Source organism: Puntigrus tetrazona, unplaced genomic scaffold (assembly GCF_018831695.1).
Source record: "Puntigrus tetrazona isolate hp1 unplaced genomic scaffold, ASM1883169v1 S000000456, whole genome shotgun sequence".
Classification (NCBI taxonomy): domain Eukaryota; kingdom Metazoa; phylum Chordata; class Actinopteri; order Cypriniformes; family Cyprinidae; genus Puntigrus; species Puntigrus tetrazona.
This window is the reverse complement of record NW_025048098.1, coordinates 926,959-942,500: the sequence shown is the minus strand read 5'-3', so window position 1 is coordinate 942,500 and position 15,542 is coordinate 926,959. Positions and strand designations below refer to the sequence as shown.

The window sequence follows — 15,542 nt, the reverse complement described above, 5'->3', positions numbered from 1 at the left end:
ACATAAAACCACCAGGTTATTGCAGTAATTAGAGTTGTAGGGGAAAAGCGTTGATCCAAAAAAAAAAAAAAAAGCTGAATTATTTTAAAATGACATAAAACGAATGCTGCATAAATCATTGCTTAAGTCATATGATATTTTAATTTATGCTGATATCAAAAGTTTTTGATTACAAAAAATCACCATAAATAAAAAATCTCACAAGAGCACCTTAAAAAGTATAAAACTATTACATCGATGAGAATTTGAAAATAATGCAAAGAAATTCTTGTCCTCCAAACAGGCTCCTCTTTTTCTTTTTAAGTAAATGATCATTTCTTGTTTGTGATTTATCCCTCTCCAGTTAGCTTTGAAATGTCACCTGGGCGTGTTTCCGTGAGGTTCACCCTTAAAACCACAATGTATTTTTAGGAGGCGAGTGTTGGCGCAATCGCAGTCTGTTTTCGTCTCAGGAAGCCCGTTCTTTACCTGCAGGTGTGTGTGTGTGTGTGTGTGGTGATGTAAAGAGTCCCAGGGTGCTGTTCAGGCAGCGCAGGGGCTGGGCCGCTCCACATCTCTCTAATCACTCTGTTTACAGTCCATATGTGAGCTATTCCCACCGAGCAGCGGCCCGGTACTTACACTGAATTAGAGTCCGCTCACAGCTCGCTTGCTGAAGGCTGGGCGGCCCGCGGCGTGTGCTGCAATTTCGGGGAGGTGGGGGGTTTTCCGCTTTTGTTGTTTCGGGATTTCTCTTGCTGCCGCGAAAGAGGAGTGTCTTTCGCTAAATTTAGTCGTCGCTTCTCCAGTAAGCACAGGACGCTTCGTCTGTATCAGGGTTGGCTTTGATGTGCAACCTAGCAGAGGTGACCTTTTTGTTTCGGTGAACAGTCTTGCTGTCGAACAGGAAGAGTTGGAGAGATCAGACCGATTTAAGAAACGAGCACGCCAACTTTTTATAGGATTAGCGACGTCTTGATACTCGAACAGTAATCCCTGCTCTTGAAAAGGTTAATGAATGGAGGCTCGGAAGGAGAATTAGGCCAGAATAGATGGGGATTGCGAATTTAGCGCTTCTTTACAAAGATGCTTTGCGTGTTTAAGTTTATGTGATTACGTGTGTTTATATAACTTTGTGTAGGAGCACGAGAAGTCCTTCTTAAAAGACGCCTCGTGTAATTATGTCGATGAGACGGACTGTCATACCTGAACCAGACATTTTCCTTAGCAAGGCTGGCGAGTCGGACGGAGTTGAACTGAATCGGGCTCTCGATGTGCTTTTAAAAGCTGAAGCAGTTTTCATTTGACTTTAACATAACAGCCATTGTGTGAGAAACTGAGAAAATACCCATAAAAAAAGAAAAACGGCCAAATGCACTGATGTTGTGCTTGCATGCATGTGCTTTCCCATGACTATACATTTTTTTTAGTTTTTATTGTGTTATAACTGATAAAATAAATAAACATAAACTCTGACATAAAGGCACTATTCAAGTTAAATTTAATAAGTTAAATAATTTTTTTTTTTAGAATATTATATTTAATAAATAATGTTTGTGAGATATATATATATATATATATATATATATATTTATATATAAAATTTATTTATATTTTTGTGGTAGTGGTGATAAGTTTAGTTTAGCACAGATAACTTAAATGTTAAAACCCTTTTAGGAAGTCTACATGCCAAATGTTTAGTTTTTACCCTTTAAATATGAAATAAATATTATATTAAATAATAAATATTAAATTCAACAAAATAAAATGCATTAATTGCTATACAAATTAAACATCTATTTTAATTTAACATACAAAAACTACCTTTATTATAATATAGTATATTAGTAATACATAAACATTCAATATATATATATATATATATATTTAGTTTATATTAGGTTCAAATAAGCAACTTAGAAAGTGGCCTTATTCATTTCTGTGCTACACAAGTGAAAGCGCATTACATCCATACACAGGCATATTTTAACAAACCCACCAGTTGAGCTCAATAATTGACCAGCTGACCCTAGTTCTTGGATATCGTTTTTAGCTGAATATAATTCTCCTGCCTTTTTAAGATGCGCTGCTAGAGAAAGGAGAAAAAGTAAATTGCTCATCCAGGTTTGCGGGGGCCCCTCCCGCTCATCAGCCGTCTTTCAGCACACGTATGTTTCCCTGTGATCAAACTTAACCCCTGTGTCCCCTCAGACGACCGCAGCAATAGAGCTCCCCACCCACCCCGTGGCCCTGAAAGAGCAGCTGTGTAGTTGCATAGCAGCAAATAACCGTCAAATGCCATCTTTGCTCGGGTTTGACATGGGCTTTCCCCCTTTCTCATGCAATGGACGAAAAAGAAGCTGTAATTAAGACGTTTTTAAGAAGAAAAATGAAAAGGAGGGGGAATTAGCCCACCTCTCCAACACAATGCGAATCCGCGGAGGAGACTAAAAGATGGCACATAAGAAGGAAGTACAAACAGAGAGCGCCTGGATAGATACGGAGCGTTTTCATGAGACTCTCCGTGACGGAAAGCCAAATAGATGGTTCAGGTCGATAACGCGTGACAGACTTCCTGGGCTCACCGATAAGCCTCGCGATGGTTATCTTTTAAAGAGGCTTGTCCCATTACCTGTTGATGGCTCTGGCGTTCGAAGTGCGCTGAGGTGTTTATCCGCCGGTGGATGTGTCTCGGGAGTTTGAGAGCGAGTGATTAATGAACGGAGCTTTTATAACATCTGTGTCAACTGTACCCAATATGAGCGTCCTGACTCATCAGATCTCAAACAGATCTTTGATGACTCATGAAATCTTGGTAATTTCATTTCTCTTCTATTGTTAGTTGATGGGTTTGTTTGTAAGCTCCCTTCCACCTGGCTGTTGTTCGAGATCAGCGATAAAAAGCCGTGACATTTTAAAACGCCAGTTGGCCTTCAGATGTGCAGCTTGAACCTGGCCTCCTATCAGCATGGCACCGTGCTTTTCATATTCCGCCCTTGCTTTTGGAGAGGGTCTTCTGCTCGTCTTGGATAGCGTTATACGCTTTTCATTTCTCGGCAGCGCAAGCTTTGGCAGTAAAGGTTAATAGTCCTTCTCAGCGTACACAGAGATGTGTACTTTGTTGAGTGGTTAACCCTCGTTTGGCTGGTCCTGCTGAACTGTGCACCTGTTCGTGGTGGAAAAAGGCTCCAAAAGAATTTTTCTGCCTGGTGCTGCTGTTGGAGGACCTTTTAAAATATACACGTTGTGCCCTATTTCTCCTAAAGCGTTATATGGAACTTAAAAAAGCAATTTTTTTTTTCAAGCTGTGTACCATAGAAGAAGATTCGGTGATGTCAAAGAAGAACACTTTAGAATTCCATGATGATGTCATAGAGCATTTTTAAATTCCTCATGATGTCCTAGGAGAACTCCATATGAACCGTTTAAATTATGACATCATGTGTTCCATATGATGTCACAGAAGAGCATTTTATATGATGCCGTGGAGAAAACTGGGTTCCGTTAGAATTACAATTTAAATGCATATCATGGTAAATGATTTAAAATTCCGTTCCAAATGATGACATAGGAGAACATTTTACTGTTTAAGCTTCATATGAGAGCATATATGAACTATTTAAGTGTTTATAGCGAGAATAAGTTCTATATGATGTCACTGAATAATATAGAAATGGTTCTCACGATTTCATATGGAAAAAAGACTTGCATTAGAAAATCCAGATCCATATGATATAGAAGAGCCTTTGTAAATTTCATGTAGATTTCGAAGGAGACCTTTAAACTCTATATGATATAACGGAGCTATTTAAATCTTCATATAATATTATGAAATAAGATTTTTGTTATTTATGTCATAGAGGCCCCTTTTAAAAATGCTCTTTAATGTCATAAGAGAATTATTGTCTTATAGAAGAAACATGGGAGGCAGTTTAAATTTCAATATTTCATTTTCAGTTTTAAGTTCCATATGATGTCACAGAGTCCATTTTTAAGAGCTATTTTGAATGTAACAATTAAAACATGTTCTATTTGATGTCACAGAAGAGTGCATACATGTGATGTCATAAAAGAGAGTTTTGAGCTCCGTATATCATAGCGCTCCGTGACACAGAGAACGTACACGACTTTGAAGAAAAAACAGTTCATACGCAAACCTATAATCTAACATCAAAAACAAGTCTCCAAAGAAGCTTACAGTCACATCAAGAACCCTTCAGAGGGAAAATGGTTCTTGATAAGAGATGCGTAACTGCCGCTGAAGAGCCTTCGTTCTGAGAGCGCATCTCTAGGTCTTCAAGATGCATCGAAGCGTTTGGAAACGGGTATGCTGAAGTTATCCATAAACTCAAACTCCCATCGTAAGCCGCAAAGCCCCCCCCTCCTCCCCACCTCCAGGTCCCCAAGTGCTCATGTTATAAAAATGATAAAGCTGCCGTACCTGTAATTTAAAAAAACAGATGGTTTCATCTTTTGAATATTTATAACAATCAAAACAATTTCTACGCTATGTAGCCCAGGGCTATTAAGGTGTTAAGTGTTGGGTTTAATGAAAAAGAATCTCGGCTTTTTTTTTTTTTTTCTTTTTTTTTTTTGGAGTGGAATGTATTAAAATAGAAGAAGGAAAAGCAGAGGAGATGAATAGGAAGCGTGCTGTTAGGGCAGCAAGGAGATATGAACTCGTTGTGTGGTCTCAACATGCAACTCCGGCTGTGAAAACAGATTGCGAATATGAGTTGCATTCATATAGGGCAGAAATCCCAAAGCATCATCTGCTTTGCTGTCTGCCTCACAGAGCCTCCTGGATGCATCCGCTTTCATACTCTGTGGCATTTGTTAAAGGGACATGTATTTATTTTTTTTTTAGTTTATATTACTGCAGAAAAAAAAAAACAATTGTGCATGAATCACATTGCTTATTTATTTTTGGATCAAGATATGACACTGTGATGCTTATAATGCTGAGTTGTGCGAGGACAGGATTTCTTGACAGACTTTGTTGTTGCGCCGTGAGTAAACATTTTAAAAAGAGCATGCAATTTTGTCTTGCAGAGTATGATTTCTTCAATTGTTAACAGCACTTACTATGCAAATGTGTCTGCGGCGAAGTGTCAGGAATTGGACGCTGGTATAAACATTTCAAGAAGACAAAAGACATGATAGGTAAGCAGGATGCTAAACAAAAAGTCAATCAAGTCAGTTTTTTCTGTTTGTCTGTCTAATCAATCTTTCTATCTGCCTATGTATTTCCTTTCCTCTGTCCGTCTAATCTTTTCTTTATCTATCTGCCCGTCTATCATCTATCTAATCGCTCTTGTCTATATATGTGTATCTGTCTCTCTGTTTATCTCTTTGTCTACCTATATTTGCTTTACTCACTTTTCATTTGACTGTCTATCTCTCTGTTGATCTGTCCATTTCACGTCTATGCACCTATTGACTATTTACCTGTCCGCGTATATCGGCAGCGACCGTCTAGTCATTTGTTTATTCTTTACATTCGGTTCAAATGCAAATCCAACGACACCTGCCGAATGCAGATCCTCGTTTAAGACAAAAACCCCTTTTTGACTTCAATTCCGTCTTCGCCACGCGCCGTGATTTTTAGCTTTCCGAGTGTTGAAACGTGCACCTGTCAGTCAATCGGGTTGTTACGGTGCAAGCTCTTGACAACTGCCTCTTGTTTCCTGTTCGCACGTTCACTCCCCCCACCACTAACACTCTCTTTCTCTCTCACACCTGTGAATGCGCGTGTTGCGTGTTTGCGTGTTCGCCTGCGCGCATGAACAGTGCGCGCCAGCCCTCCCAGCTGGAGGGCTACCTGAGGACGTGTGTCCTCCACGACAGTCCACGCGCCACCACGCTTAGGTAGGTCACGTGGACGCACCATCTTACCGTTAATGAGCGCACGTGCTCGCTTTCTGACAGCGGCGACACCGTAACTTTGGGACGAGATGCGACGCTTAGCGCCATATGACGCGAGTCTGCCGTGAAAAAACATACACACAGTGTACAAACCAAAAACACTTTGGTCTTTTGTTCTAAAGTCTAAAAAGTCAAATCAATGCGCTTGTATAGCACTTTTTAATATATATATAGTCATTATAGTCATATATATATATAAAAGTTAGTCATTAACATGACAATATATAAACTATACTGTAAATATATATATATATATATATATATATATATATATATACACTTTATATCTATATGTATATGTATGTAATATGTATATAATATATATATAATATGTATATGTATGTTTATATATATATATATATTATATATATATATATATATATATGTATATATATATATATATATATATATATGTATGTATTATATATATATATATGTATATATATATATATAAATATGTATGTATATATATATATGTATATATATATATATATATATATATATATATATATATATATATATATATATATATATATATATGTATATATATATATATATATATATATATATATATATATATATATATATAACACAGTATAATTTATATATTGATGTTAATGACTAAGCTTTTGAGACTTAACTTTTAATAATAGTACAACTTTTTAAATGACTGTACTAATTGCCTTATTGTTACTAAAGGTTTCTTTTTATGATTTTTTTATGGTTTCGTATTGTCCTAATCAAGCACGTTTCTAGCTACAAGAAACATATCTGTCCACACTGAATGCAAAAGTGCTTTTCTGAAATTCACAGCCAGTCTGGACATATTTGACGTTTCATTAAAAAAATGATGGGAAGCTGGATTTTAAAACAATGAGATTATTATGAGCAGGATTTGTAGATGGGATGCTTTCATAAATATAGTTGTTGGCGATTACACTGCTTCAGTAACTGAATTTGAGTCATTTTATGACGTTGAGGAATCCATATTTCACCCAAAAATGAAAATGATACTAATTTACTCACCCTCGTGATGTTCCTGTGTGAGATTCTTTCTTGTTCTGAAGAATGTTGGTATCTAAACAATTATTGCTAGCCATTGACTTCCAGTTTTATTTACTACTTTGGTTACTATTATTATTAAATATATGTAACCCTAACCCACAAAACCTGTCGCTGGGGTATATTTATAGCCAAAAATCAAAATGCTAGTTTTTTTATGCCAAAATTCCTTTGAACATTAAGTAAACATTATGTTCCATTAAGATATTTTGTAAATCTCCTACTGTAAATATATGAGAACTTAATTTTTATTAGTAATATGCAGCGCTAAGAACTTAATTTGGACCTTTTTCTCAGTATTTTTGCACTTTTCCCACCAGATTTTCAAATTGTTTTATCTCGACCAAATATCGTCCCTATCTTAGCAAACCATATAGTGGAAAGCTTACTTAGCTTTCAGATGATTTGAAAAAATAATTTTTGGTCCCGGGTCACAAATCATCTTTCGCGCTTAACAGGAAAAACACGAGTTGAGAAAATTCAGGCTGTTATTTTTCAGTTTATTGCCGCTTTGAAGCGGCGTGTGCTGCATGAAGCGCTACGTAAAGTAATTTGACTTGACTTTCATCCACTCGGTCTGCACGCTTTGATCAACTTATTAATTCCCCGGGATTCGAACCCGTGACCTTGGCATTGCGTTATTGTCTAAACTGCAGGAATGCAAAGCCACGGCGGGGCTATGCCAAGGTTATGGGTTTAACTCCCAGAGAACGGCGCGATTGATACAGTGCATCTCTTGAATGCGCTCCTTATTGCTTTTTTTTTCCGCGAGTGGTCAGCGAGAGGCCGGTCTTGCGAGATCTTGCGGAGTGTGGCGAGCCGTCTCTAGCGCAGCAGCGCTCCTATTGAAACGCAGCCGGGCTGGAGAGCGAGCGCCCGCCGTGCCGTGGGGTTTTACCTCCCTCCCCTCAGCCCACATTCTCTCTCCCATTGTGCTCCTAATCCCAGCCTGCTTTGTGGCGAATTCCACAGGAGGGACTCCGGTTCTCTGTCTGTGTCGCCGCCGCTGCCGCTGCAAACGCAGGCCTCCTGCGAACGCTTTCTTCCAACCTTTTCAATTTGCATGGAAAAGCTTGTGCCCCCCAGCAGTTTTCAACACCAAAAAGACAACTGAGAGGCATAGCGTAACATCAGAGCACAGGAATGAGGGGGATTATGGGAGAGCTTTGATTATTACCCAATTTTTTTGTTTGTTTTTTTTTTTTTTTCCGCTCACTTTCTGCTGATATTGAAAAGAACAGCCGCGGCTTTGTGCTCGCTGTCAGTTAAGACACATGTTTGCGTCCTTGTGCTTATTGTGCGTATCTCTGGAGAGTTTCCATGCGCTTAATCTGGTTTTTATCTTCTTGTTGAAATATTTATATTTTGATGATTTGCCATAATGCTTTTTTTGCGCTCCATAAAATCCGTAAGATTGTGATGGAGTTGTGCGGCGGGTGTGCTAGTAGGTGATGGGCATTGCATTTCTCTCTTCTCTTTTTTTTTTTTTTCTTTTAAAGTAATATCTTTCGACTGAATACCTGTGTTTCGAGAATGCTTTAAGGGATCGGTTTGCTATATTTACTCACCTTTACGTTGTTCCAAATTCGCGCGCCGTTATCGGTTCCTTGCAACACAAAGACGCGTTTTAATAAATCTTCATCCGGCTGATTATTCAAAGCGATCTGTCAAGAAGCTTTGAAATGGACAAAAAAAGCACGCTGAAAGTAGTCCTTTTTAAAATAGCGACAGATTATGGATTTAGAATTATCGTTTTGAATTCGTTCGTCCATAATCACTTTTTAATTTTCTGATTTTCAGGCAGGTTGGCCACTGAAATGATCGATTTGAAAGAATCCGAGTCATTTCTGGCCTCTAATGGCGTCGAATCGTTGCCATATTTTCAATCCGCTCGATCTGGCCCATTTTAAAGGCCGTGCTCTGGGCTTTCAGCGCAACACTGTTTATATTTAGACTTTCCTAAAATTTCATATTAGCCAGCTTGTGTACCTTGTTTTAGAATTAAGAGCATAAAGGACGATTCAAGTGTATGGCTCTTTGGCTTGGCCCATGTGAAGACGTCCCGCTCGCTGCTTTAGCAGAGCGCCCACACTGGCTTGTTGTTATTGCTCACATGATTTGGCCATGGACATTATAAACTAATTTCTGGTGCTGCCAATTTATGCAGATACAGGTCACACACTGTGCCCCATTATATTAGAGAGGTTGTACTGGGTTACTGTAGTAATGGTGGGCCGGAACGGGCTTGATTACTGTTTTTTTAGCTTAAAGCTTTGCTTTTGGACTTCAGGTCGTGTCCAGCTTTTGAAAGTGTTTGACATTGATGTGTTTTGGGTTGACTTCTGTTCATCACAGAGTAGCGATAAGGCGATTAATCAGTCATTTAGAAAATATCGACACACCTATTTGTCCAGTTAAGTCATATTTGTTGTATCACTTTATGTAAAATATTTGATTTATTATTCACTAACTTTTCTTATGTCGTAGTAACGGCAAAAGTAAAATTTTCTACCCAGCTTATACTTGCAGAATTATTTTATTTTTTTAAAGTGCAATATAATTTAAGGGCAGTGCAAACGGGCAAGATAAATCCGATTTTTCCATAAATATAATCTCACTGCATTAGACCTAATAGACCTACCTCTGTCTGTTTTGTTGTTATATGAATCCAGCAGCAAAATATTGACAAGAAAAAGATAAAAGCACTCACCGAGTTCTCTATTAATGACTGTTTACATGAATAATTACTTGAGACAATATTTACTTAATTGAGAAATGCTTGCTCTACATGCCGCTAATTTAATTTGTTCATATTTATATTAATATTTCACTATTTTTAATGAAGGAGTAGATTCAGTAGCATATTAGACGCTGTGCTTTTAAAATTAGTCTCTCTCTCAACTTTTTGTCAAGTTATATATTTATATATATATATATATATATATATATATATATATATATATATATATATATATATATATATATATATATATATATATATATATATATATATATATATATATATATATATATATATATATATATATATATATATATATATATTATATATAATAATTTTTAATTTATGATGATTATTATTATTATTATTATTATTTTTTTTTACCAAGCTCTTGTTTAGACTAACCTCTTCTTTGTGTCCACCTGCAGCTGAGATGGACAGTCTGTCTGATCTTTCTCCACCCGGAACCAACCACCTCAGCTTCAGTCAGCAGCCCATCCCGGGCAGCACGGCCGAGCAGTCCCCGTCCCCGGTGCCCCTGTCCCACAGCAGTCAGGCCCCCGGCCGTGCCCAGCTGCCCGGTCTGCACCCCGGCCTGGTGTCCACCCCCATCAGCCCTCAGCTGGTGAATCAGCAGATCGTCATGGCTCAGATCCTCAACCAGCAGTACGCCGTCAACCGTCTCCTGGCCCAGCAGTCCCTGAGCCAGCAGTACCTCAACCACCCGCCCGTCAACCGCGCGCTCAACAAACCGCTGGACACACAGGTGTCCACCAACGCCGAGGTCTCATCGGAGATCTACCAGTGGGTCCGGGACGAGCTCAAGAGGGCTGGAATCTCGCAGGCTGTGTTCGCTCGTGTGGCCTTCAACAGGACGCAGGTACATGCTTTTCGATCGTAAAATGTGTCCCTGGCCCACAAAGCCAGTCATTTGGGTCAGTTTTTGAAATTGAGGTTTATGCATCGTCTGAAACCTGAGTAAATAAGCTTGGGTGATATTTGGCCGAGATAAAACTGTTTGAAAATCTGGTGCAAAAAAATCTAAATATTGAGTAAATTGAGTTCTTAGCAAGGCATATTACTAATTAAAAATTACGTTTTGACATATTTGCAGTAGGAAATTTACTAACTATTTTCATGGAACACGATCTCACTTAATATCCTACAGATTTTTGGCATAAAAAAATGTGATTTAAGGATTAACACACAGACCGCTCTAGTCTAAAATTAGAAAAAACGATCGCAATCATTAATTTTTCTGTAATGTAAGTTTTGGGATATGGTAAAAATAGAGGAATTTTCACCAGAATCATTTCTAGATTTTTACCAGATTCTTACAAAAATAATTTAGTTTGAAGATTTTTGAGTGAAAATCAACCATTATTATAAACCAAATCAAGTGTCTTTCAGTAACCGTATACTAAATATAAGAAAAAAAACAGTCTGCACACTTTAAATTATGATAGGCCATATTCCTACTATTTCTTACAATAAAAATATATTTTTTAACTGTAATTTATTTAATAAAAACACAATTTAAATTATTTTATTTATTTTTAACATTAAAAAAGTATTCAACGGAAATAATTATAATGAAATTAATATTTTTACAATACAACAATGCTGTTATTTACACTTAAAGTGTTTATTTTTAATTTTTAAACTTACAGATGTAAAGCTTTTATTCATGCAGCGCAAGCATGTACCGTAGAGTGCTCCAGATCCGTGTCTTATATCAGTTTGCATGCTGTCAGCCGTCTATGTAGGTGGTGTCCAGTAAGGTAGCTCGCCAGGTTTTGGAGCAGAGCCCTTAAGAACGTTGTTTTTGGTAGATGTCTGTCAAATTATTTTGTTGACTATTATAAATGCTGAATCATATCCCCAGCTCCGCCCCAGCCCCATACATCAGCTGTGACATGTTGGTGTGATGCTTGCCACTACACGCTCTGTACATCATTAAAAAATCAGCCATGCCTTTCTGATACAGTGACAACGCAACGCTCGCAGTTAGATGCTTTATCTGCTTTTATTTTGGGATCAGCACAGGGCACCCAATCGTCCAGTAAATGTCAGGACAAAGAGCACTTTTATCACAGACACTGCATCTCATCCTTGAATCAGAAACTTCCTGGCAGGAGGAACCGATCACTGACTCACGTCTTTGGGTGGCTTTCACCCTGTTTTTTTTCGTCTGTTGTCAGCGCTGAGCTGGGACAGGACACTTATTAGCGGTGTGAGCCAAGGCAGACATCACTGTTATTATTGCTCATACAAATTATTACATTTTCCAACCAAAAAGTCATTTTTTACAGGTTGCCCTATGTTTTTGTGCACGAGTGATACTTCAAATTGCAAAATTCTAATAATTATTTATAATTATAAATAAGCTATTATGAGCATTTTATTACTTACTATTTGAGAATTCAATATCAATTATTTATATGAAATTACTAGGCAGAATGACCACAGATTATTACCCGAGCAACATACGAGTCAAAAACTACAAGCGGAAATCATCAGGAATAATCTGTCATGATAGATTAATGTTATTGAAGCTTGTTTATTTTTTATTTATTTTATTTGATAATTTTTTTTACCCAATTAGGCTCAGATTTTTTTCTGTAGTACTTATTTAGGCTGCATTTATTTGAGCAAAAATGCAATAAAAAATCGTGTTGTGTAAATACATTTTAAGATTTGAGCTTTTAGCATTTCACGAAGAGAAAGTTCAAAGCTGAGTTTATTTGCATAAAATTAATAAAAAATGTATTTGAACAAAAGAAAGAAAATCTTATTAACTACAAAACTACAAGTATAACTCAGTTTGGATATTTGTCAAAAATCAAGTGTGTACATATCCCTTAAAACATTATAGTGCTAACTAGCTGTTATTATTGTTACCTAAAACCAAAACATAAAAATAGTTATTGTTTGGGTTTTTTTTCAGCTAGTTACCAAGGCAGCATTTCTTTTTCTCAGTTCATTTAAGTTAAAATACTAAAATAATTAAGGATAAACCAAAACACTAAAACCTATATGCTGTGCAGGCTTTTTAATAAACAAAAAAACAAAAAAAAAAACACAAAATTACAAAAATGTGAAAAATTTAAACTAAAACAAAATACAAAAATTTTTTTACATATTATAATTTTATATTATAATATTATATTATATTATAATTATATAAATTATATTATAATTATATAAATATATTATATAAATATATATAAATATATTATATATATATATATATTATATTATTATATATTATATTATATAAATTATATTATATCAATATAATTATATATATATATATATATATATATATATATATATATATATATATATATATATATATATATATATATATATATATTTTTTTTTTTTTTTTTTTTTACATAATTCTAATAGTTTATCAGTGATATTAAAATGACACTGGTGGGGAAAAAAGGCAGAGATAATATCTGCACCGTATTGTGAAGAAAAAAATATTACTTCATATTAAAACAATACCCTGCCTCCGTATCAATACATATGACGAAAGCACCCAAACAGCCGAGCAGATACTGGGAAAGTTGTCAGACAAACTCAGCATTGTGGGGATTTTTCTCTAGTTGTTATTAGCACAGACCCGCCTTGACAACTGTCTGCCATCATCAGGTGAGACAAAGAGAGACGTACCTGGCCGCGTGCCAGCGGCGGGGGTTGGGGGCTGGCTCGGCCGCGGACCGTCACCGCAGCACGCATGAGCGACTGTTGCTGGAGACAGCGGGAAGATAATGTCTCGCGACGTTCTGCATAAAACCCCCGTTTGGCAGGAAGCGACTTTGATGTTGCGTTAAAGCGATAGGAATCTATAGGAATCGGGGCGCGCACACGTCAGGCGTGTTTGCACAAATTGGCTTTTAGTTGCGCTGGGAAGAATGCGCAACATGCATTTTTTATTATTTTTTTTTGTTTCCACAGAGCTCTTAAATATTTATTGTGCATTCTTCCCCACACGTGAGCGATGGCTGCTTGTGACGGCATGCCGTGGCAAAAAGTTTGTGGCTTTGGTGGCCCATTTTTAGACTTTATTATCAACCTTGATGGCATCTGAAAGTATTTGAAGTGTAACTGACTAATCCTAGCTTAGCAACTGAACTGTTGCCATCTACCAGATTTTCAGCCTGCTTTTTCTCCTTTCTTATGTAAACTACCGATCGTAAATTTGGTCCGGTAATGTGTAAGAGGTGATTATAAAACACTTCATTTGATTTAAAAATGCACTTTTTAAAAAAAATAATATTACAGTTTAAAATAAGTGTTTTCTATTTGAATATATTTTAGAGTATAATTCATTCCTGTGATGCAAAGCTGAATTTTCTGCTTTGTTCCTTTGAAAATAAGTATGCATTTCTTTATTAAAAATGAGGAAGTATTAAAAAAATAGTATTAAAACATAAGTGAATGTGTTTGTTGTTTACGGTCTGTGTAGGTGCATTGAAATTACGTCACGACTTGTTCGTGAAGAAAGGCTTTGTAATGACATTACTAGCACAGCATGAGCATGTTATAAAACGTCCAGTTCATTCCTATGGGACGTTCGGGTGGGCGGAGCTTATCAACGGGCCGATTGCTTTGTCACTGATGGAGTGGAGAGAATGTGTTTCAATTGCACCGGTTGCTCTGTGCTAAGAGGACGATGCACGTATTTTCCGTGTCTCTCCCAGGGCCTTCTGTCTGAGATTCTTAGAAAAGAGGAAGACCCCAAGACGGCGTCTCAGTCGCTCCTGGTCAACCTGCGAGCGATGCAGAACTTCCTGCAGTTACCGGAAGCGGAGCGCGATCGCATCTACCAGGACGAGAGGGAGCGCAGTTTGACCGCGGCCTCCGCTATGGGCCCCGCGCCGCTCATCAGCACCCCTCCCACACGGCCAGTACAGGTAACACACTCACGATCACTAAAGATCCACTTACATGTAAGATGCATGCTGCAGGGGTCATAGAAAAAAAAACTGCTTTGTTTTGGGGGTTTCTAGTTAAATATCTATGCATCCTTAAAATGAGATCACTTTATTTGGGGTAAATGTTACTTGTCAAAGACAGAGAGAATATATAGAGCTATTTCTTACTCGATTGGACTTAAATAGGCTCTCTAGTTTATTTATAATTTTATACAAATTATATAAAAATTATATTATATATAAAAAAAAAAAACATTCATCTCGAGTTAGATACATTTTTCTTACTCTGTTTGAATGTTTATGATTTAAATGTTAAATAAGTTATCTCTTATATATAGTTATATATTATAAAAACTCTAAAAACTTTTTTTTAGCAGATTTAAATAGGTTCTTATTTTATGTTTAATAAATAAGTGTCAGACACACACACACAAAAAAGTCTCCTTTAAATTTTGAAAATGTAAAATATACAATATATAAATGTAAAAATCATACTTAAAACAAAATGCATTTATTTGGATACATTTAACTTATTTTACATTTAATCAAAGACAGATATGTAATCTATCTTGAATTAAGCTGATTTTCCTTAATTTATTTTTATAGCCTTATGCATCAAACTGACATACCTAAATAAGTGCTCTGTTATTTCTGGCTTGTTTATATTTTTATACAGTTTTGATGATAAAATGTGTTGATTTAAGAATGTTTATTTTTACTGGGAGGCAATGCAAAATGGCAAAAAAATAAATACGTGCACTGATAATTCATTCACAGTAAGACCACAAACATGCATTAACAAAGTAAATGGGGTCATGTTGAATTTAAATAGAGTCTGTATTCTCACTTATGTAAATGTAGGTGGAATTGAACACTCAGACTCGGTTTCA

The 15,542-nt window shown here is 36.5% G+C and overlaps 1 pseudogene; it reads left to right on the top strand.

Annotated features, from left to right (window-relative positions):
- LOC122333992 overlaps positions 1-15,542 on the top strand; it is a 43,426-nt pseudogene that overhangs the window by 8,391 nt on the left and 19,493 nt on the right.